Raw genomic sequence first — 23083 nt, 5'->3', positions numbered from 1 at the left:
CTATTCAGCCCACACACATTCTGGCCAGTGCCAGTCCAGTCACTTCTTTCCCAATCCTGGTATTCATGCTCTCCAGTGGGAGTAACAACCAAAGAGGGAGGTGCCCACTATTTCCATCCTAGGCCCACTTCCACTCCTGGATCATGCACTTTCCTGGTAGTTCTGCAGTTTAACATGACAGAATTAGCTCCCAGTGCCAGCATCTGCCAATTGAGACTGTGGAAAAGCCCAACCAACCTGCTCCCATTCTGACTTATGCTTGCACCAGTAGGAACAGTCAGCCCAGCCTGGCTTTCCCCTGATCTAACTCACACGAAACCTGTGGATGTTGTAGCCTATTTGGTCTGGTCTGCCTCCATCCCGATTCACACTCTCCAGTGGGAGTGATGGTCCAGCAGGGGAGGCCTCCAAATTCTGTCTGCTGGTTTTGCCCCATCCTTCCCTGATTTTCACATGTACTGGTTGGGTGCTGTGGTCCACTGTGGTATGGCCTGCTTCATCTTGGCATTGCCAGTGGATGCTGTAGCCTTGACTGGCTTGGTCCAGACCCAATTCCAGCTAATGTTGGTGAAAGTTATAGCCTAGCACAGCCCAGCAATCACCCAATCCCAGCCGTAATGTGTACTCATATGTATTGTGACCAAACCTGGCCCAAACCACGCTCTGTTTTGGATCTCAGATTTGCCAGCAAGTAATGTGAACTGGCTCAGCCTGGTCTACCTCCAACCTATATCAAATGTATGCTGGTGGGTACCTTTCCCTGGCCTGATCTGTGCTGTTCCCTATTGTGGTTCTTGCACTCACCTGAAGAGATTGTGTTCTGACAGAAGAGTTTCCCAAGTTCCTCTGTCAGAGCCTCTCCCAACACCAAATCTTAAGCATACCAGTGGTCCATGGGCCAGCCCTACTTAGTCCACCTTCTGTCCTGGCAGGAACAGTGGCCTTTCTGGATTGGCCTTCAACTTATTCCAGTTCTTATTTTTGGATATTTCAGCCTAGCCATGGCTCATCCATACCCAGCACAGCTCACATATGTCTCAGTAGAGGCAGAGACCTAGCCTAGTCTGTCTTACTGCTACCCTGTTCCTGCAAAGCAAAAGGTGATGCAGGAGTCTAGCTGGGCTCAGTGTGTCCAATACCAGTACACACTTGTGTCAATGGAGACTACAGCCACATCCAAACCAGATTGCAGTCCTCACTCTGACCCCCACACTCACCAGTGGGAACCCCTCTCAGCTAGCATGTCCTCTTAGCTCCCCAACTGGCTCTCTTCCCAGCAATAGATTGAGAGCATATGAGTGGCTGCTCTGACATAGCTTCACATAGTATGTCACTTGTCTTGGCCTTTGTGGTAGATGCTGTGGCCTAGCATCCCTGGCTCATGCATACCAGTAGGCATAAGACCCCAGTTTGGAATGACTTATCCAGTCTGATTTCTATATTGCTTCTGAGGTCAGCCCTGCCCAGTACACCCCTTTCCATAACCAACCCACATAGTAACCAACAACTGTAGCAACTTTGCCCAGCTTTCCCAACCCCCTGGCCTGGATCCTGTGATCATCAGTGAAAGTTGTGAACCACTAGGGGAGTTTCTCAAGTTCCCCCACTTGACCCACTCTCAAACTCAGATCTCATACATGCTGGTGGGTTCTAACCCAGTGCTCTGCCTAGTCTGCCCTTCCATATTTGTTTTGTATGAGCTGGTTAATGTTGCAGCCTGGCCCACCTCACACCCAATTTTAGGATGCACATTTGGGTGGTGCTGTCTTGAGCTGTCCAGTCTATTGTTGGTTGCTTTACACCTGAGTAATGGCAAGTTCCATGGACACACCTAGCTCAGCCAATTACAACCACAACTCTTGAGCTAATCAGCAGGACTAGTTTTTCCAAAGGGTTTAGCCCATCCACTCCCCACTGAATCTACCCCCAGACATGGTTCTCTCATGTGCTGGTCAGTGTTATGGCCTTGTCTAATGAGATCATTCGCCTGATCCAACATTCTGTCACCTAGTAGGATCTAGCCAAGCTAGACAAGCATCTAGCCTTAGCTTTAGCATGGACTGGTATGGGGTGGTCAGCATCGTTTGGTAACACAAATTCTGCACAAGACTCACAAGTGGGCTCATGAATCAATCTGAACCACAGAGATCATCAGTACTCTCCTCCAAATTACCAGGTCTCAATACCCTTGCTTGTTTTCAAGGAAAAGTTACCCTGTTATTGAGAGTCACTCAGGATTGATTCCTCACCTACATGCCTCACCATGGACATACCTAGGCAACAATTCCACACACTCAAGACTCCAGAGCTCGCCACTGGGTGGCCAGCAGGCAGAGCCTGGGGCCATATCACTGCATGCTGGTAGTGGTTGGAGCCACATCCCCAAGCATGAAGTCCAACCTGGTCCCAGGGTTCCGAGGAGCTAGTGGCTGTTAAAAGTGCTGTGTAACCAGACCCAAAAGTTACACAATCATGTCCCACCCACTGCATGATGCTGGTGGCAGGTGGAGCCTAGGCCCACCTTGTTCCCAAGAGACCCCATCCCAGTGTATTCACCAGGCAGACAGAAGCTTCTTGAGCCAAGGCAAGTCCAGCTCCAACTCACCGCATGGTCACAGTGACTGGAGTCAGAGCCCTAACCATGGATTCTGACCTGGTCTGAATGCCCATTGTAGATTTTTTTTTTTTTATTCATCGATTACATTGTATTATGCGATATACATTCATAGGTACTGGGATTCTTCCTACCACTCCCTACAACCTCCATCTTGTTGCATAATCACAGTTCAAATTCAGTTGAGATTCCCATTCTCAAAGCATAAACGAAACATAGAGTCCAACATCTCATAGTACAGTCAAGTTCCTGGGCTTCTAGGAGACCCTGTCTGGTCTGAGGGCAGAAACAGCAGAGTATCATCGTGATCAATTAAAAGCTCCAACATAACATCAGCAACAATTAATTTCATTGTCGAATTAATTGATATAGTATTGAGTAACCAATATGTTGAAAATAAATGCGATTTCTTAACCACAATCTGTGGTCACCTCATTGACATTTCAATTTTAATTTATACACAACATATAACATAACATACATAACATAACATGTTATACATAACATCATATCATCTTAAATTAAGGCAAACATGTGGTATTTAACCTTTAGGGATTGGCTCATTTCCCTTAGCATTATGGTTTCCAGTTGGGCCCATTTGGCCACAAAGAACTGCATTTTGGTTTTTTTTAATAGCTGAGTAGTATTCCATGGAGTCAATGACCCATAGCTTTCTTATCCATTCCACTGCTGATGGGCATTTTGGCTGCTTCCATGTTTTTGCAATTACTGATTGTGCTGCTATGAACATAGGAGTGCATGTTGGTTTCTCATGAAACAAGTGTTTTGGATATATTCTTGGGGAGTGCTATTGCTGGATCATACGGTATGTTGATTTTAAGTTGTTTGAATGTTCTCCATACTGATTTCCATAGAGGCTGTACCAGCCTGCAGCCCCACCAGCAGTGGAGTAGGGTTCCCTTTTTCCTGCAACCTTGCCAACAAGTGTTGTTGGTGTTTTTATTCATTTGGGCCAGTCTTACCGGCATCAGGTGGTACCTCATTGATGTTTTAATTTGCATTTCCCTTATTGCCAGGGAACTTGAGCATTTTTTCATGTGCTTATTTCCCATTTGGGATTGTTCTTTTGTGAAATGTCTGCCCATTTCCCATCCCCATTTCTTGAGTGGCTTCTTTGTTTTGGCATTTTGGTTGTTTTGTACTTCTTCGTATATTCTGGAGATTAGCCCACTATAACCTACGTAGTGCGCGAAGATCTACTCCCATTCTGTGGGTTGCTTTTTTACTTTGTTGATTATTTCCCTTGCTGTACAGAAGCTTCTTAGTTTGATGAGGTCCCATTTGTTTATTCTGGTCTTGATTGCTAATGCTTTTGGTGTCCTTTTTAGGAAGTAGGGACCTATCCCTAGATTTTGCAGTGTGTTTCCAACATTTTCTTCCAAACGTTTGAAGGTTTCTGGATGTAGGTTTAGATCTTTTATCCATTTAGATTTGATCTTAGTGTGTGGTGATAGATGTGGGTCTATTCTTTTGTTTCTACAGGTTATTAACCATTTGTCCCAACAGCATTTATTGAACAGAACTTTCAATTTGCCTGGATTATCATTTGTCTTTTTGTCAAAGATTATTTGGCTGTATCTGTGTGGGTGCCCTTCTGGTGTTTCTATTCTGCTCCATTGATCTTCCTCTCTATCTTTTTGCCAGTACCAGACTGTTTTGATAACCACTGCCGTATAGTATGTCCAGAGGTCCGGAACTGTGATTCCCCCTGCTGACTTCCTGATCTTCAGGATGGTTCTAGCTATTTGTGGTTTCTTGTGTTTCCAGATGAACCTTTGAATCATTGTTTCCAGATCTTTGAAGAATGTTTTTGGCAATTTGATTGGAATTGTGTTGAATGTATATATTGCTTTGGGCAATATAGACATTTTAATGATATTGATTTTACCTATCCAGGAGCATGGGATGTTACTCCATTTTTCTAGATCTTGTTCAATTTCTTTTTAAAGTAGTTTGTAGTTTTTCTCAAATAGGTCTCCTACATTTTTGGTTAGGTTTATTCCCAGATACTTCATGCTTTTCTCAGTTATTTTGAATGGTATCTTGCTGGTTAGATCTTTTTCCAACTTGGTACTATTTGCATACACTATGGCTGTTGATTTTTGTTCATTAACTTTGTACCCTGCCACTCTACTGAACTCTAGTATAAGTTCTAGGCCAGATTGAAGTTTCGGTTAGCTGAAACCATTGTTAGGGGCTTCCTCTCAGAGACATGTTGTGCCATGTGTCTACAACCTCCCAAATAGGTTAAGCAGACAGAGATCCAGAGGCAATGTCTCTCTTTCATACACACACACACACACACACAAACACACACGTTCATATACAAAAATACGTACACAATACACATATATACATGTATGCACACATATACACATGCATAGACACATACAAATATCCATACACACATGCTCATACATATATACATAACCATACATGCACCAAAACACAAATACATACATATTCTACACACATGTACATGTGTACATACACACACATTTATAAATACACATTCTCAAATATGCATATACACACATAACCCACATATACACTAAGCATCCAGCTATGCACACACATCTACACACATACATATGGATGCATGTGTATATACACATCTATATACATACACAAATGTATATACACACATATACACACATATACACACATATCCAAACACATAGATAATACACATGCATATGGGTAGTTACATCTATACACACATAATGCACACACATTTACACATGTACATACACACTTGCACATACTGGCTGATATACCTAATTTTAAAAAATCATTTGCTTGTCTTCTGTGTCAGAGTAACTGAGACAGGGAGAGACAGAGATCTTCCATATGTTGGCTCACTGCTCAGAGGGCTACAACATCCAGTGCTGGGCCAAGCTGAAGCCAGGGGCTTCATCCAGGTAACTTATGCCATTGGCAGGAGCCCTAGCATTTGAGCTATACTCCACTGCTTTCCTGGAAGCATTAGCAGGGAACTGGCTTGAAAGTGGAGCATCCAGCACATGACCTGTACCTGAAGGCAGGCAGCAATTTTACCCCTTATGCCATAACATCAGCCTCAAACACATATTTGTTCTGGACTGATATGTGTCTCATGTTTAGCGTATACTCAACAGGAAATTTTTCTTGTGAATCTAATTCAATCATTTGAAAATGAGGGTCAGATGAACCCCTGGCATTGTATGTATGAGATCAGAAATATCCTGCTCTGATACCTCTCCGAAATGAGAGTCACCATCCAGGTGTTGTCTTGGTGGCTATCTGCTAGCCTGAGGGTTCTTCACAATGCAATAGAGTGTAGTCTAAATTAGGAATTAGGGTTAAAGTTAGGGATAGATTCAAGTTTGGAATAATGCTAGATGCAGAGTTTTTTTTTCACATAGGAATTTTTTTTATTAATTACTTTGCATTATGTGACAGTTTCATAGGCTCTGGGAATCCCCCCACCCCTCCCACGCCCCTCCCCCCTGGTGGATTTCTCCACCTTGATGCAGTATTACAATTCAAATTCAATCAAGATTCTTTCCTTGCAAACATATACCAAGCATAGAGTCCAGCTACTTATTGTCCAGATGGGTTGAACAGTTTCTTAGGGAGACCATTTCTGGGCCAAAGTTAGAGCTGGCAGAATATCATCACAGTCAATTAAGAGTTCCAATATAACATCAACAGCAATTTGCAACATTATGGAATTGACATGGTTTTGAGTAACCAGTATGTTAAAAAAAAAAAAAAAAGCAAGTTCTTAACCACAACCTATGATTAGCTCATTGACATTTCAATTTTAGTTTACATACAGGACCGGCTGCTATATACCTTAAAATGGCTATAAGGTACCATTCAGCTGTCTCGTGTCTATTTCATTTTAGTATTTAGCCATATGTTGTGTTGAAGTATAATTTTGCTGATCTTGGCAGATTTTAGGATAATCTAGACAGGCTTGTAACTCTAACAAGACATTTGTCAACATTTAAGGTGCAGAACATTCTTTTGGGGGGAGGGATGTGCAGGAAAATCCTCAACACCATGGTGAGGAGTAACTAATCTTAGTGTCCCACCCAGCGAGGCATGTGCCAATCCACGCCAGCTCTTTCCTGTCAGATTTCAAGCTCTATTTTTTGTTGTTTGTCTATTTATTTCAGGTTATTTTAGTTTGTATGATTGTTTGTTGGCTATGAGGGGTTTTCGGAGCCATCCCGACGGTCATTGTGAAGGAGAGTGGGGGTCCAGACGTGGAGCCAGGCTCAGACCAGAGAAAGCTCTCGTCCCTGGTCCCGAAGGACATTTATTGTTCTTCTGTTTCTGCGGACCGCTCAGGGCTTCTGGTTGTCTTTCCGATGACGTTGGTTTCTGCACGGTAGTGTTTGGACTTCTTCCATCCCCTGCAGAAGCTCCTGTTGGGGGTGGGTGACCTCAGAGTACTTGGACTCCAAGGGCATCCAATTCCTTGTGGCCTCCTTGGCAGTTGGGATATAGTCCTTGTTGCTCATATTAATAGTTTGTGGTGAAGGTCTGGGTGTCTTCATGGTTGGGATCCAAGCATCCTCCCTACCACCTGCTCCTAGATGTAGAGTTTTACAGTTCTGGTTTGGATTTAGTCCTGTGTGACGTTGGAATAGAGTTAGGGTTACAATTAGTATTAGGATTAAAGTTGCGGCTACTTTTAGGATTAAGATGTTATTTTGTGCTAATTTTAGTATTATGGTTATGTTATACTCAGGGCTAGAATTATTATGCTTAGAAGCAGAGTAATGTTAGGGTGAGGGCTAATGCTAGTGTTAAAGCTTTTCTAGGATTAAGGTTAGATCAAAATCCAGTGTTAGGCTTATGTTTAAGGTTTTTGCTAACATTGGATTTAGGTTTAGTGTTATGATTAGGGTGATGATTAGAGCTAGCATTAGGATTAGGTTTAGAAATACAGTTATGGGAAGACTCATTACCATGGCTAGGCTTCAAATTAGGATTTTGATTAAAGCTAGGTTTAGGTTTAGGGTTAAGTTCATGAATGGGGTTTGAGTTTTGTTATAGTTAGTTTAAAAACTAGGTTAGTATTAAGACTGGGTCTTGATTTGGATTAAGATTAAAGCTATCTCAGGGTTAGTTTTTATGATTAAGGTTAGGTTTATTCTGAGTAGGGTTAGAGCAAGTGTTATGATTAGTATTAGAATTGTGGCTAGTTTAGGTTGAGTTTAAGACTAAGGTGAAGTTTAGTGTTAAGCGTATTGTTTCCAGTTTGGCTATAAAAAGTCAAGAGATTTAGTTAGAAGTATAGTCAGGGCTAGGATTAAGAAGAATCCCAGTTCCTATGAAATTATAACACAATGTAATTAATGAATAAATTTAATAAAAAAGAATAAGGTTACTAATTACTAAGGTTAATAATTGATTTAGTACTGGTAGTAGATTTAGGGTTAAGATTAAACCTAAGGCTCAGGTCAGATTTAGAAATAGGGTTAGTTCTTGAGACTATACTTTCTACAGTTTGGGTTGGCCACACATTAATCCTAACTCTCAAATGGCTCTACTATGAGCACTAACCATACAGTAACTCTATCCTGACTACTAATTCTAAATGCGTCCTGATTCTAAATCTAGTCCTAACCCTTATCTTAATCCTATAATAAACTGCAGGCCTATTGTAGCTCTCATCCCAGTATTATCGCAAATTTTAATTCTAACCCTAACTCTCATAATAATCCTACCCCAAATAAAAGCCTAACCCTACTCCAAACCTAAGCATAGGCTTAACCATAGCTCTAACCCTAATCCTAAATGAATCTCAGAACATAAGCTTCATCCTGTTCTAAACCTGACATTTGCCCTAAACTTTACCTTAGCTCTTACCCTAACATTCACAATGACTAATATCTTTAGTCCTAGCTCTAAATCCTTACATTAATCTTTGCCCTAATCCTAATCTTTAGCTATAACCATTGAGCTATCCCTAACATCAGGCATAACATGAACACCAATCAAAGCCATAGTACCAACTCTAATCCTAATCTTTATCCTAACACATACCTGCCCCAAACCTAAAAGTAATACCAAATAACAGATCTAACACTAATCTTAACCATAAATTGAATACTAATTATCACTGTAGTCCCAACTCTAATTCCAATCTAAATCTCAACTTTGCACTTGCCTTAACTCCAGCCCTAATGTTAACACTAATTTTAATCCTAATGCCAACTGAAGCACTGGCCCAAAGTTTAATACTAGCCCATACATGACGCTACAATTTATCCTAACCCTCAATGTAATCCTAACTCTAATGTCAGTCAAATATCTAGCCTTAATTTTATGCTAATCCTAACTCTTGCTGTAAAACTAGCTCCAATTCTAATCTTCGCCCTAGCATTAACTTATCATAGACATATGCTTTCTCTCTTTTTTTTACTTAATTTTTTTATTCAATAATTACATTGTATTATGTGACACAGTTTCATAGGTACTGGGATTCTCCCCACAACCTCCCCACAAGCTCCCACCATGGTGGATTCCTCCACCTTGTTGCATAACCACAGTTCAAGTTCAATTGTGGCTCCCTCGTTGCAAGCATATACCATAGAGTCCATTGTCTTGTTGTCCAGTCAAGTTCAACGGCTTCTTAGGGAGACCCTCTCTGGTTTGAAGACAGAGCTAGCAAGAGTATCATCCCGATCAATTAAAAGCTCCAACATACCATCTGCAACAATTTACATCACTATGGAATTAATTGACATAGTAATGAGTAACCAATATGTTAAAAAATAAATGTGAGTTCTTAACCACATTCTGTGACCACCTCATTAACATTTCAATTTTAGTTTATACACAACATATAACATACACAACATAACATGTTATACATAACATCATATCATCTTAAATTAAGGCAAACATGTGGTATCTAACCTTTCGGGATTGGCTCATTTCCCTTAGCATTACGGTTTCGAGTTGGGCCCATTTGGCCACAAAGAACTGCATTTTTTTTTTAATAGCTGAGTAGTATTCCATTGAGTAGATGAACCATAGCTTTCTTATTCAGTCTTTTGCGGATGGGCATTTTGGCTGCTTCCATGTTTTTGCAATTACTGATTGTGCTGCTATGAACATAGGAGTGCATATTGGTTTCTCATGAAACAAGTGTTTTGGATATATTCCTAGGAGTGCTATTGCTGGATCATACGATATGTTGAATTTGAGTTTTTTGAATGTTCTCCATACTGATTTCCATAGAGGCTGTACCAGCCTGCAGCCCCACCACATATGCTTTCTCTTAACCATATCCCAAATAATAGCCCTAATCCTTGTCCATCTATACTATTAGCCCTAACCCTAATCCTACCCAAATCCTAATTCCATTTTTTAAAAAATGTAACCAAAATATGAGCATTAAAGCTAAACATAATGCCAACCATAATCATCACCCAAACTATAACACCAGACCTAAACACAACACTAAAGTTCCAATTAATTCTCAACCTAGTCCTAAACCTAAAACAAACCCTGCCCTAAGGCCAAATCCTATCTATAACTCTAAGACAAGCTCTATACTTCACCTAACAATACCCCTAGACCTGATAATTTCTCTATTTTTACTACTTTAGAGCATCCCTAGCACAAACACAATTCAGACTCCTAAAGCTGACCATAACTTGGGTGATAATCATAGCCATAGCCATAATAGTAGCCATAGCCATAACCATAATCCTGAATCTAGCCCTAATCCTTGCCTGAGATAAATTTCAGTAAAGATCAAACCTTGGGAATGGTGCATGACTAGGGGGAGAGAAGACAAAAAGAGACACAGACCACTATAGTGTGGTGCTCATAACTGACAACTTGAAAAAGTTGTCTTATTTACTTTACAGAAATCATGACAAGCTTTTGTACAAGATCCAATTGTTTTATTTCCACCACGTAGTTAAAATAATGAGTAGAAAACTAATTCTTAGAAATAACTATGATCATTTTACTTTAAAGAAAACATTCTTAGCAAGCCATTGCTCATTTAAGTTTGCAGTCATCCAGTTGGCAGCCAGGAACTCCATGGTTGGCAGCACATGTGGTTACATAATACAGGAGAATTTTGTATATCCAAAACCACATTTTCACTAAACTTAAACTAATATTAATTTAAAAATCAAGAACACAAAATTAAAAATAAAGTTTACAAATGAAGGGATTTATAAAAGCATATATCATAAACTATTATTAATTCTTAGAATCAATCATGCACTAGTTTCATCACCTTCACCTAGTACTATTCAACTGTACTTTTTTTTTTTATCATTGTTCTTTTGTTAAAAACAGAAGAATCAGGGCAGCATAGCCTTTGTATAGCACAGGACCTTTGAAAGGCACTCATTTTTCATCTTTTTAAACTGTTTTTTCCTAAGTATAAGTGCCATTATAGAATAGAGACTTCAAAACATTTTGTTCTAGGGGATCACAACATTTGTCTCTCTTTAGAACATGCCCCATATGCTTTCTGCTTTATGTGGTGGGAAGCAAAACATTTGTCATTCCATGTAATGTACCAGTTTGAAGCTGTGGGGAAAAATACAATTTATGTACCTCCAGAATTGCCATCTGTTTCTAAGATATTATCAATCTACATATTAAGCGGAACATTATGCATTTAAAGATAAGTTCCAGGACAGAGGTGGGCACATAATATGACATTTGTGAACAATGCGGTCTTGACTGTGGTACTGTATGATTTTAGCTGTGTGTCATTGTCTTAAGTTGCTAAAGACCCTTTTACCATAACATGATTGATAAAGACATTTTTAGTTATTACTAGATACAGGAACCATTTTCTCATGTGCAGAAAAAAAGCCATCAAAAGAATTACATAAAATATCAGAGGGGTGATCCTTGAGCCACTATGAATACCACATCTGTCTACGTTAAACATGGGGATCCACGAGAATGGTTTGACACAGCGTTTGGGCTGTCCCTTGTATGAAGTGGGCCCTCTGCTCACCAAATACTAACTATGGGAGACAGATACATTTCAGAAGCTGTGGTTCATCTTGGATTTCTTAAGTAGTAACCAGTTGCCAAAGAAGGGTGTGGCAGGTGAGTGGGAGTGTGTGGGTGTGTGTGGGGGTGGGCCATTGTAGCAGTTTGATGCCCATAGGATTGAAGACCAGGTGCCACAGGTTGTGTAAAGCTCCAGATCCCAGGAAGCTCGCAGGAATGGGGTGGATGAGTTGGAACAAACGGAAGGTGACAACACACAATCTTTGGTTGACCATGACCTCAGCCCTCACTCTCGCTTCACTCACCTAAGCCCATGGGGCTGTCCCGGTACAGCGAGCATCCCAATTGGCTGCCCCTCTGTGACTGCAAAGTACCTTGTGGTCATACCAGCTGTCCAATCAGCAGCTGCCTGGTCATAATTGGTCTGGAATGCTACAGCCTCAGCATTCTAGAAAAGCAATGGCAACAGAGAGGCCCCTTTTGGCCTGGTGCAGAAAGCAGACAAGTGGCTCAAGCTTTCCTCTCTGTGGTCTTCCCCCTTCCCTCTCCACACATACCCACAGGCCTTATGAGGGAGGATGTCCAGCCTCCAAGGAAGCCAGCTGACAATGAGTGTATGGGGCTTGGGTTGTCTACCTCGTGGGAGTGTGCCATTATGCAGAAAACATAGTGAAGCTCAGGGTTTTTGCAACACTGTTACTAGGAAAGCGTTTTTCCAAGGTTGTGGTTTCATTGTCATTTTCTTTTGAGTGATGTAGGCAGAGGATGGACATAGCACTGTCCCACAACAGAGATTCCTTGAGCCTCTATGGAAACCACATTTGTCTAGGTAGAACATGGACTACGAAAATGATGTGACACTGCATTGAGGCTGTCCCTTGTATGATTGGGTCCTCGGCTCAGGAAGGACCAATATGTGAGACATATACATGTCAGAAGCTGTCATGCATTTTGGATTCCTTGAGTAGCAAGCATTTGCCAAACAAGAGCGTGGCGGCTGTGTGGAGTGGGCTGTTGTAGCAGTTGGACGCCCATAGGATGGTAAGCCAGGTGTCACTGATTTTGTCAAACTCCATATCCCAGGAAGCTCACAGGCATGGGAAGGTGGATGATTTTTTTTTAGATTAAAATGTGTTTATTAGGAAAACAGTATCCTAATTTGCCAGAACTACATCAATGTCAAAAAGTAGGGACTCTTTCCAACTTCATACAAATATGCTACAAGCTTAAATGCCTCTTTTAGATAAATTTTTGCAAAGTGAGATAAAAAAGAACAAGTTAAAAGAAAGTGGTACTTATCTGTTCACCCACCCTCCCTTCAATACACTCCCCCAATGCAATACCAGACCATGTGGAAAATGTTCAATGGAAGCAAGATGACCAGGACACTTGAGGTGGACAGGGGCTGCTGGCAAGGCGCTTGGTGACTTCATCAGTGGCCAGGGAGCAGACAGTGCTAACATCATGGCCTTGAACTACATACAAATTTACTACAACTTTACTATGCATTTTCTTCTTAAATGCATAGTTTTAAGCTATTGTGCTAGCATGTTCTCCAAAGGAAATTTGATTCTTTAGGTTAAGAGCAGGATAAGGTGCAGAGTGTATTAAATAATATTAATCACAGATTTGTAGAGCTTTTAACCAGTCCTGAGAAAATTAAACCCACGAATCATGTTAAATTTGAAACTGACTTAGTACTCCTGCCCATGAACCAGGTTTGCGCAGCCACCTGGGCAGCATGTGTGTGCAGAATGCCACACTGATGCCTGAATTCCAGCTCAGCATTCTCAGAAGGAAGGCAGGACCACATCCAACACTGGCCCGCACTCTAAATTTTCTCCTAAATTGATTTGCTTGAAAAACTTGATCTTCCAGAAGCACAAAGTCAAAAATACATACTTTGATACAGGTACACTTCAATGTTGAGGTCTAACTTAACGTACCAAGCATAGCTCATAAAACAAGCTATCTCAAAGATAGTATTACCTTTATTAAAAATGGATAGACATAGCAGCACATGCAAAACAAATTAATAAAACGCATTGTATGCTGTCAACTGATAGTGTGAAAGGTGCAAGCCCTGGCTGGCTGGTTGCAAGCCTGGCATCACCACACTCACTCATAAACAACTGCTCCATTTACCACAGTGTGCCCAGAACATCCAGGAGGAGAGCAACAGCAGCAATGATGCTGATCATATTGAAGCCTTTGTCACAATGTGAACAGTAAGTCTAATCAGGCAGCACCCTCCTTAGTAACACCTGGAGCACTCACTGGTGTTCTGGAGGTGGCTGGTGTACTTGACAAACTCATTTATATATCGAAGCATCCAGTTAAAAAAAAAAAAAAACCTTCCCCCTATCCCCATACATGGCTCCCAAAAGAAAAAGTGGGCAAGTGGCTCAATCTCTACTATCTATGGTCTTCCACCCACACAAAAGCACACACACACACATACAAACAGGCGCTAGGGAGGATGTCAAGCTTCTGTGGAAGTCATCTGAATGTGAATGAATGGGGCTTAGGTGTCTTCCGAGTGGGAGTGTCTCCCGAGTTGTGGTGTCATTGTCATTCTCTTTAGAGTCACATAGGCAGAAGATTGCCATAGCGATGTCCCCCAACACTATGGCCAGTATGGAAGCCACATTTGTCTAGTTGGACAGGGGTACCTCCAAGAATGATTTGACACAGCGTTTGGGCTGTCCCTTGTATGAAGTGGGCCCTCTGCTCAGGAAGTGCCCACTAGGGGAAATAGATCGATGTCAGAAGCTGTGGAACATCATGGATTCCTTGATTAGCAACCAGTTGCCAATCAAGGGCGTGGGAGGGTGGTGGGGTGGGGTCATGGGATATTGTAGCAGTTTGATGCCCATAGGATTGAAGACCAGGTGCCACAGGTTGTGTCAAGCTTCAGACCCCAGGAAGCTCACAGGAATTGGGTAGATGATTTGGACCAACTGGAAGTTGACAGCACCAAATTTGGTGGACCGTGACCTCAGCCTTTATTCTCACTTCACTCACCTAAGCCCATGGGGCTGTTCTGGTAACAGGGAGCATTCTGATTGGATGCATCTCTTTAACCTCACAGGGTTCTTTGGCCATACCAGCTGTCCAATCAGCAGCTGCCTGGTCATAACAGGTCTGGAATGCTACAGCCTCAGCATTCTAGAAAAGCAATGGCAACAGAGAGGGCCCTTTTGGCCTGGTGCAGAAAGCAGACAAGTGGCTCAAGCTTTGCTTTCTGTGGTATTAAACACCCTCTCCTCACACACACACACAGGCCTTATAAGGGAGGATGTCCAGCCTCCATGGAAACCAGCTGACTGTGAGTGTATGGTTCTTCGGTATCTTTCATATGGGAGTGTGCCATTATGCTGAAAACATAGTGAAGCTCAGCTCTTTTGCAATACTGTTACTAGGAAAGCATTTCACCTCTCCTTCCATGAGAACACTTGGTATACCTTTAATGAGACACATTGTTCCTAGTTGTGCATTAGAGAGATGATGTTATGCAGAACACATGTCATGGAGACAGCCAAATCAGGCTGATTTGCATAGGCAGAGCACATCTCCTTTTCTATCACGCTACTCTGCAAGTTCTCCCTAAAAGAACACAGTCTCATGCCACATGATCACCGTCTTAGAATAGATGTCATTTCAACAGATTGTTATGATGGACATGGAAGTTGTTATCCACAGATCGACATGGCTTCTGATAGGTCTGGTTTTGTCTGACATTGTCTCTTCTTCACTGGGTCAGGCTTGTCTCTGTTTTTGAGGTAGATAGATACATGCCTGAAAAGGTTGAAGTTTCTGCTCATGATAAGGAGGCAACAATAGCTCCCTTTAATGGGCATGCTTAGTGTCTCTTGGGTTGTGGTTTCATTGTCATTCTCTTTAGAGTTCCAAAGGCAGAAGGTTGCCATTGTCATGTCACACACAGGAGAGTCCTTGAACCACTATGGAAACCACATCTGTCTAGGTGGAAGAGTGGAACCTACGAGAATGGTTTGACACAGCGTTTGGGACTGTCCCTTGTATGAATTGGGCCCACTGATAAACAAAATGGGACACAGATCTGTGTCAGAATCTGTTGTGCATCTTGGATTCCTTGAGTAGCAACCAGTTGCCAAAGAAGGGTGTGGCAGGAAGTGTGGGGCTGTGGCAGGGTGGGCCATTGTAGCAGTTTGATGCCCATAGGATTCAAGACCAGGTGCCACAGGTTGTGTCAAGCTCCAGATCCCACGAAGCTCACAGGAATGGGGTGCTGGATAAGATGAACCTCCTGAAAAGAGACAGCACACCAAATTTGGAGGACCATGACCTCTGCCCACACTCTTGATTCAATCATCTAAGCCGATGGGTTTATCCTCTTGACAGGGAATATCCCAATTTGCTGCTGTGGCCTCACAGGGCTCTGTGGCCATACCAGCTGTCCAATCAGTAGCTGCATGGTCATAATTGGGCTGGAATGCCATAGCCTCACCATTCCAGAAAAGCCATGGCGACAGACAGGTCACTCAGCATGTTGCACCAAGTGGGCTGGCGGCTCAAGCTATTTTCTGTGGTCTTCCACACCTAACCAAACACACACACTCTCACAAAAACACACAAGCACACATACACACACACACACACACACACACACACACACACACACACACACTAAATAGGCCCTACAAGGGAGGATGTCCAGCCTCCAAGGAAGTCAGCTGACCATGAATGTATTGGGCTTGGGTGTCTATCATGTGGGAGTGTGTCAATATACTGAAAATATAGTGAAGCCCAGGGCTTTTGCAACATTGGTACTAGGAAAGCATTTCACCTATCTCTCCATGAGAACACTTGATATACCTCTAGCGAGACATTGGTTTACCATGACCTCAGCCCTCACTCTGGCTTAACTCATCTAAGCTCATAGCTGTCCCGATACAGGGAGTATCCCGATTGGCTCTCACTCTGTCATCTCACAGGGTTCTGTGGCCATGCCAGCCATACAGTCAGCTGCTGCCTTGTCATAAGCCTGGAATGCTATAGTCTCAGCATTCTAGAAAAGCCATGGCAACAGATAAACCCTTCAGGCTTGGCCAGAAATGTCCAGTCCGACAAGTCAGGCAATGGGTATGCGACCAAACTAGTGGGGATTGGGTGACAAGTGACCTAAGAAATCGACAGCAAGAAAGGTACATATGATCAAGCTCGCCAATTTTATTTTCACACACAAGGCTTTAGAGATGGCAAAACAGGGTCTATGTGTGAGGGGAAGGAGGAAGCAGGGACTGGGTTACGGTTTCACAACTCTTTCTGGGTAGCTATCCCTAAAAGCCCCTTATGCTCGCAAGAGGTGGACATGGTTTCACAACTCTTTCTGAGTAGCTATTTCCAAACACCCCATATGATTACAAGAGGATGCTGGCAGGTAGGGCATAAGCCAACATCCTGTCTTGAGTACCAAGGGTGGTCATAGCAGGGTGGATTGCTAGATGACTTGTAAACCGCAGGGTGTCTTAAGACTTGGTTTCTCTTGCACTTTGCTAGCTGTTACTTTCCACTGAGCTAGATCTATACTCAAAATGGCTTCAGTATGGCTCAAATTTGTGGCTCCCACCATCTCCCAGTTTCCTCTAATAAATTAGCAAAAGCTGCGAAAGGCAAAGTGTTCATCGAGGCAAGATAAGCGTCATCTGTCTTAGGTTTATTCTGAGGCACCCTCAACTCCCACCCGTCTCTGGGTCACCCTGTCAATCATCCAGGGCTCCCTGTCTTTGGTTGGTTGAGTATCAAAAAGTTGCCTGTGATCACCTAAATGCTTACTAGGAAAGGGCCTTATGACAATCCATAGTCAGAGCATGTACCTCCCGGCAATACTGCCATGAGTGACAGTCTAACCTGAAAATACTTGCCCCTACCATGAAGGGCCACATTACATTAGATGAACCAATTTGAAGTCTGGAGCCATGCATTGAAACTTGAGGGATCATCACCTGGGAAGTCAAAATCTTCCATGCACAATCTATCCTCTAATGCTAGGCAATAATACTGCATTTGAATTGATTTAGAAGCCAGGTTATCAACTTGTTGTTTTATCAATTGGTGATTTTTGTAAATGCTCAAGGACTGAAAAAAGTTAAAAGTAATAATCCATCCTGGGGTCCTAAAATGGTGGGCAATATGGTAATTAGCCATGGAGAAGAGGAGAACCAACTCTTATACCAACTCTTTTCTTTCTCTCTCTCTTTTTTGTTTCTCAAGACCTTCACAGACTTTTTTCATGTTTTCTTTAACTAAGCAGTTTTACCCACATAAAAACAGCATTCCTCTTTAAGGGCAGCACAAAGGACTCCTTGTTGGAGGAAAACCAAATTTAAACCATGGCAATTCTGTAACACAACTTCAGCTAGTGAGGAAAGAGAATCAGTTAAATCATCTAAACCCTGTTGTAAACGCTGTACATCCTTGTCAGTGGTTACAAGCAATTCGTCATAGTGGTTTTGGGAAAGAACAAGGGAGGAAATGCCAGTGCTGGTGCCAACAGCACCAAGCCCTAAAAGAACGGAGATGGTAAGGGCAGTAATTGGCTCATGCTTGGAGTGGGATGGGGAAGCGGGATTGGATTCCCATGATTGCAAATATTCCTCAGAGGTATAGTAGGATAAGCAAGGAACTAACTGGACTAAAATGCAAAATTCCTTATAATAAGAAAAAGCCTGATAGGAAAAGCAGGGGTGAGGCTGCCGATGCAGGTACACCAAGTATCTCTACGGGGAAGAAGAAATTGGGAATGGGCTTCTGGAATAATGCTGGAATTACACAAATAGGAAAAGGAATCTAAATGGGGGGAAATATGGGAGGTAATCAAGCAAAGGCCTATACCAACAACCTGGGTTAAAGACATACCAGACCAGTCTTTGCTGGTGTACCTACTAGAAGAAGAGAAATTGTAATAATAAAAAACATCAATCAAAGAAGTACCTTCACAAAATGGGGGATCGGCATTTGTACAAAGCCAGCAATCATTTATAAACTCAGGTGAAGATTCACAAACCGTCAAGGCAGTTTGATTGACCAAAGTTAGAATGAGATTTTCAGGAAGAGAGGCAGAGGGATGTGGGGAAGGAGACAATGGGAGGAGCGGCGAAGGAGAAATGGAAGGAGATGGGGTAGGTTGAGGGGTTGAGGGGTGAAAGGGAAGTTGAATAGGAGGTCAGGGTAGAGAGTGCTTATATGCAATTACATTATTTGGTCCAAGATTGGTGGGATGTTGAGCATTAACAGGCCCTTATAATAATTTTTATGGAAAACAACACACCAGTATCTGCCCCTGATTGATATAATCACTATATATATATAGTCAATATAATAATATAATATAATCAGTATTATATAAACAATAATATAATCAAGAATATAATATAATCAAAATATAATCATTACATATTCAATATAATGAGTCCCCAATCACGGCATCTCATTCACAACTCCTCTCTATATATGCTCTGGGAGTGAGGCAGATTTCTAGTGGGAGTACCAACCTTTTCTAACAGGATTATTTGCTTTACAAATTTCAGTGATTTGGATGGAGTATATAAGATTTACAGAGACACCATAGCACACAAGAACAGAGGGGATTTCCACAGTGTGGTGACTAAAATTCTTTTTTTACAGTTATTAAATCCCATTCTCTAGGGGGCTGATTGCAAAGCCAGTAATCAGTTCCCGTAGTTTCACATCCCGAAGAAGCACAAAAGTAGTCAGCCGAACCACCACACTGGTGGAGTAGGCGGTGGTTGCAGTGACTATCTGGGCACACAGAAAAGTCAGTGCATTGAAGAAGATTTCACTGTTGGAAATCGTTGCAACCTGGGGTGTGTGGCTGGTTAAACAGTTCTGGACACACAGAAAGTCCCAGGAGAGTAAGACCCCATAGGTTGTTGGCTCTAAGGGCAAGCTTTCACAAGTCTGGGGTGAAGGCTTCTGGTCACCACATGTGAGGAGTGATTCAAGATGTTGACCAAATGACATCGTGCCATTTGGAGAGTACTACCCAAGTTTAGATCCATGGCTGATGAGGATTATGAGGCTGGAGCTTGAGGTTGATGGCAATTATTGGTGACCTTTGGATTGGATTCCATAGACTCCACAGGAGCCACAGGTGTAGGAACAGCATCATCTGGAAAAGAAGGAGATGAAGGTGTCTCAGAGAGGGGTTTGGCCTCTTTTCTTGACGGTGGTGAGTTAATGGCCCTAAGAAGCCGCTCTGGTAGCCAGTGTGGTTCTGCATTTTCTCTGTCATATACGCAGACAGAGCCTCGTCCCCAGATAAGAACTTGGTCTGGTCCTTTCCATGCTCCTGTGAGGGAGTCCTTCCACATGGCTAAAGCACAGGAATCCTGGGTTGTGGAATGCCAATGTTGAACAGCAGCAGATTCATTATTGTTGTCTAGAATTTAAAAATGTATAATAATCTATTCCTAGGAGTAGGTGTCATCACAGATAAATCTGTAGAGAGTTCCACCTTCTTAATCATGTGTTTTAAAGTCTGATGTGTCCTTTCAACAATTCCTTGTCCTTGTGGGTTAGAAGGAATGCCAGTAGCATGTTTAATTCATAGTAGAGAGCAGAATTATTGGAATTTAGCTCCTGTGTATCCTGGGCCATTATCAGTTTTAATGCTGTTAGGCTTGCCCACAATTGACATGCTTTTTAGCATGTGGGTAATAACATTCTTGGAGGCGTCTGTAGTTAGCGCTGTGGCATGGGTGAACCCACTGTTACATGGACATATTTGAGTCTGCCAGAGGATGGAAAATACATGATATCCATCTGACATCTATCATTTGGAAATAAGCCCCGGGGATTAACTCCTAAATGAGACACTGGAGAAAATTGAGCACAGGAGTTACAATTTTTGACAATTTCTCTAGCCTGCACTCTGGTAATCTGAAACATCTGGTGAAGTGAGATCACATTCAAGTGATGTAAGACATGTGCACGGTGGGCCTTGGACACAGAGAGATCTAGGGTTAGGAAAACTAGCTGTGTGGCAGCATGGGCTTGGAGTTTGCCTTCAGCCAAGGGTCCCTTGAGTCCTATATGGGTTCTCAAATGCCCTATATAAAAGGGATCTCTTCTTTTTCTAATTAAGGATTGTATCTGAACAAAAAGCTGAGAAGCTGTGGGGGTGGTCTTAATATATGGAACTGTTTCTAATAGAGGAACAGAATGGGCTATATAAACACTATCCATATACAAATTAAATGCAGTTATTGAAAACCTTTTAAAGACTTAAAGCACAGCAAGCAATTCAACTAGTTGAGCAGATGCATAGGAGGATTTTATTGGGAAAGATTGGCTTTGAATAACGTAAGCAGCCATTCCATTTGAGGAACCATCTGTAAAAATTGTAATTCCTTCATTCAGGGGGCTATTTGAGGTAACTTTGGGGAAAACCAATGAGCAGTTTCTCACAAATTGTATCAAAGGGTCACTTGGATAATGGTTATCTATGGAGCCAACAATGATGCACAGGCAACACCATATTAATTATTAATTTGGAGTAGCCAATCTACCTGCTCTGAGGTATAAGGCATGATGATGGTATCTGGATCTTTTCAAAAATATTGTATGGCTAATTTCCTTGCCTTTAAAATTAAGGGAGCCACAATGGAATAATAGGTTGCAAGGACCTTGTCTAGATTGGATTGTAAGGGTATTCACATTAGTGGGTGTCCTGAAAGGGGACTTATTCATTCCCTTTTGTCAAACAACTCCTAAGGGAGAATGTGCAATGGCACATGCAATAAAACTCATGGGAATACGGGAATCATAGTGGAAAATATGGCATCACTTATTGTCCTAATAGACTCTCCTGCTGCTGATGTAAGAATGTGAGATGAAAAGGGGTGAGGGTCCCCAATCTATAAATCATGAAGTGCCAAAAGAATTTAAATATGGCCTTAAAATTGTAAATTACCTAAAGGGGATTGAAAATAATGGAGTGTTTTCAGGGCAGACAAATCAAGGCTAATTTTGGGTGTATAAATTTTCCCTTGATTGAATTGTTATCCTAAAAAATTGTAATGATATCCTAAAAAATTGGTATCCTAAAAAACCTGAACTTTTTCAGGGGCTATTAATAATCCATCATTTTGAAGAAAATGAAACATTTGTTCAAAATAAGAAATGGCAGAAGCTCGGTGGGTGCTGCAATTAAAATATCTTCCATATAATGCAATATATAAATTTCGGGCATCTATTTCTTACTGGTTTAAAGGTTTGAGCAACATATTTTTGGCCTAGAGTAGGGCTAAGTGTCATGCCTTGAGGGAGGATTCACCATTGATAGCGGTCCATGGGTCCCTGAAAATTTATTTGTGGGAGGCTAAAGGCAAAATGTAGGCAATCTTCTGAATGCAAGGGGATACTAAAGAAGTAATCTTAAAGATCAATAACCATTTAAAATAAATTGTTGGGTATTGCTATGGGGGCTGCAAGACAAGGTTGCAAGGCTCCCATAGGCACCATGGGTTTATTAGCCATTCTTACATCTTGCAATAATCTCCACTTTCCAGATTTTTTTCTGAATGACACATATGGGAGTATTCGAGGGGGAAGAGGATAACTCAGTGTGTCTTATGGCAAGCTATTCCTGCGCCAACTCTCTGGTTGTGATAAGTTTCTCTTGATTTAGTAGCCACTGATCAACCCATACAGGTACACTAGTATTCCATATTTTATCAGCGTGTCTGGTCGCTAGGAAAAATTTTGTATTTTCAGATTTCAGATTTCTGTCTTTTCAGACTTCTGTCTTTTCAGATTTCTGTGTAACTTGTATAGGCTGTCTGATTCCTTGAGATGGTTTCCCTAAGTGATGGCCAGGGAGAAAACCTTGTCCAAGCATCTGTTTTGCAATAACTTCATTAGGGCTACACATGATAACATTCATTTGAGAGAGAATATATCTCCCCCAAAGATTAACAGGCAATTCTGAAACAATATATGGTGTAACAGTACCTGAGTTCCCTTCTGGATTGGTCCAGGTCAAGGTTTGGGAGCTTACTAGGGGACTATTAGCCTGTCCAATGCCTTGAAGATGGGTGACTGAATTTACCAAGGGCCAGGACTTTGGCCAGAACTTTGAAGAAATTACCATAGCATCAGCACCAGAATCAAGAAGGCCTATAAAGGCTTTGCCATTTAACTTATGAGTCAGGCTTGTTTGAGTAGGAGGAGAAATTTTATGTGACCCAAAGACCTCTGCTACACCTGTCTCATTACTCTTTTGAGAGGGTTGATATTGAGGATTGGAAAATCTCAGGAAAAATGGCAAAAGAATTAATTGTGCCAATGGAAAACATGGGGTAATAACTAAAGCTCCTTCAAAAATTTTGGCCAGAACTTTTGATTATCCAGTTAATGTTGGTTCAGTTGGGGTATGATTTATGTGAAGGC

The sequence above is a fragment of the Ochotona princeps genome, chromosome Y, assembly GCF_030435755.1.
Source record: "Ochotona princeps isolate mOchPri1 chromosome Y, mOchPri1.hap1, whole genome shotgun sequence".
Taxonomy (NCBI): domain Eukaryota; kingdom Metazoa; phylum Chordata; class Mammalia; order Lagomorpha; family Ochotonidae; genus Ochotona; species Ochotona princeps.
This window is presented reverse-complemented; position numbering follows the sequence as displayed.